General features: G+C 36.7%; 1 pseudogene; it reads left to right on the forward strand.

Moving 5' to 3' along the window:
* Positions 1–424: 424 nt before the first annotated feature.
* LOC129114759 (immunoglobulin lambda constant 6-like) lies at positions 425–1,842 on the forward strand (annotated as a pseudogene).
* Positions 1,843–2,763: the final 921 nt, after the last annotated feature.

A 2,763-nucleotide genomic window follows, 5' to 3' on the forward strand; every position in this document is an offset into this window, starting at 1 on the left:
ATTCCTCTGCTCTCAACAGACTGAAGGCAACGTGGGACATGAAACCAGGAGGAATACTGCTCTGTTTAACAATATATATATGATCTTAATAGAATAGTAGAAAATATTTGTATGAGATGAGCAGGTGAGGATTTGAGGATAAGTTTGCGTCCACTGTGGTTGGTATGATATATCTTCTATAATTCATTTAATTTACTGACAGGGTTAACTGTGGATATATAATTGATAATTCAATTATGTTTATTATTAGTTTGTTAATTGTAATTAATAGAAAAAATATATAATTTAATTTAACCATGTATCAATTGATATAAATGTGACAAATTTATTTTGTTTCAAGGAGACAGTCATCATTTCTCTGACAGGTTTAGAAAATAAAGCAAAAGTAAATAATTAATTTTCATTTATATGATCATATTGAATCCATATCATTACAAAAAATGTTTTAGATTATAGAAAGTATATATTTTCATGCATTGATATAAAAAGCAGAGAGTTTTCAGTGGATAGATGCTTGTTCACAGTGCAGGAGGTTTTTGTACGGCCACTTAATGAGTTTGTATCACTGTGGTGGACTTTTGGTGGAGGAACCAAACTCATCGTTGACTGTAAGTACCAAAGATTTTATTTTATAACAATATATAGAAAATCTAACTTAAATCAAATATTGGATTAGATTCAGACCAAGATCCGTTTTTGAATGTTGTTGGTATTTATTTTATTTTATCAAACTGATCAAACAAACAAAAGAAGTAACTTTGCTGAAATCTAATATTAATTCCGTTTTGCATGAAATTTGGTTCAAAAGATGGAAAATAACTCATTTATTTTTTATATTCTATTCTATTTTCATAGAATCTTTTCACTGCATGCTTACAAATCATTCTACGTAACATTTGGTCACTTTCAATTCTCAAACATGTATATATTGTATTTATTGTAAAAGAAAATGTATAATTAGCTTTAAAAAATCAAATAATTTGTTGAATTTAAATGTGATGTGGATTCTTGTTCAACACAGATATGATTTTATCAGTAAATGCAGCTTTTCTTTGTGTTCACGGTTCATTTGTTTTACATGTACAGTGAAAAGGAAGAGACAGATGAGAATGTTTTAACTGTATTCATATAAGTGCATCTCCTTTTTTGTTTTATTTGATCAAATATGAGAAATCAACAGGATGGTATTTTTTTTACGCTTTAATCCCAAGTCTTCATCCTTCATCTCTTTGTCTTTTCCCCTCTCTCCTCCCCCTCTCCCCCTCAGTGGGTGTTGTGCGGCCCACCTGACCGTCCTCCCCCTCCAGAGGAGCTGCAGCAGGGCAGAGCCACACTGGTGGTGTCTGGCCAGCGGGGGCTTCCCCTCAGCCTGGAGTCTGGGCTGGAAGGTGGGGGGCAGCAGCAGCTCCTCAGGGGGTGTCACACAGCCTGCAGGTCCTGGGGAGCGACGGCCACTACAGCTGGAGCAGCACCCTGAACCTCTCTGCAGACCAGTGGAGGAAGGCGGGCTCAGTGAGCTGTGAGGCCGGTCTGAATGGACAGAGCCCTGTCACTCAAACCCTGACCCTGGCGCTGCTCAGAGTAGAGCTTCAGCAACACTTCCTGTGTGGAAATGATGCTGCTTCTTTGATAGAGATCTTGATGAAGCTACAGATCTCCTCTGTTTCACAGCTCTCTACTCAGTGTTTCAGTGTGCATGTTGCTTTCTAATGCTGGTCGGCTGCTTATTTTTCATTACTTTTCAAATTAAACTGAATTATATAGTTTTCACTCCAACATTAACTGATTCAAAAGAAAAATTCTACATGAACATTAACCTATAATTAAAACTGTGGATTATAATGATTTGTGTCTTTGTAATTATTTTATGATACATTCTCACTTTGAAAGATATACTTGTGGTCATTTCATTAACCGTATTTACCTGATAGGAGAGTAATGAAATAGATATTTTGTTTCTGTTTGGACTGATGTTATAGAGTGTTTTGTGCAGCCATTATTAGAGCTACAGTTAAAGATTTGTTTTATATCAGAGGCTATGGTCCAACAAGAATCTAACCTTCCCAGATTATTCATAAAGAGACTGAATGAACTGACTAGAATGTCAGTTTTAAACTGTATATATAGGTTTATATATATAAAAACATATACATATAGTATATGGCATGAATAAGTTTCTTTCAGTTTTATGAGATTGTTGAGGTTCTGCTTGATGACTCTTGTGTTGTGTTCACTGGACCAGTTATCTTCATCACAGTCCCTCAACCAACACTCTGCACCTGCACCAGCAGCCGTTCTCACTTCAGTCAAACTGAAGGAGGTTTTTGTGCGGCTCTAAATCACTGTGTGAACACTCCATCACTATGTAAACCCAGACAGTAGTAATCTCCAACATCTTTAGCCTCAACACCTCTGATGGTTAAAGTGTAGTCAGAACCAGATCTACTGCCACTGAATCGAGACGGAGTTCCAGAGAAGAGAGATGATACTCTGTATATGAGAAGTTTGGGAGCCTGTCCAGGTTTCTGAAGGTACCAACTGAGTCAGCACCAATATCTGAACTCCCTGTGGCGTTGATGGTCACAGTCCTCCAAGACTGACAGACTTGGATTTGTCAGTCTGAGTCAGAAACTTGTTTGCAGAAGTCTCTGAAATGAAAAATGAAATGTGACCTTGAGGAGAAATGTTGGATAGCTCAACAACATGGAGCATTAGTTTAACTTATAATATTGAGAAGAAAATAAATACAGAAAGAATACCGGA

This window comes from Anoplopoma fimbria, unplaced genomic scaffold, assembly GCF_027596085.1.
Source record: "Anoplopoma fimbria isolate UVic2021 breed Golden Eagle Sablefish unplaced genomic scaffold, Afim_UVic_2022 Un_contig_13831_pilon_pilon, whole genome shotgun sequence".
NCBI classification, from domain to species: domain Eukaryota; kingdom Metazoa; phylum Chordata; class Actinopteri; order Perciformes; family Anoplopomatidae; genus Anoplopoma; species Anoplopoma fimbria.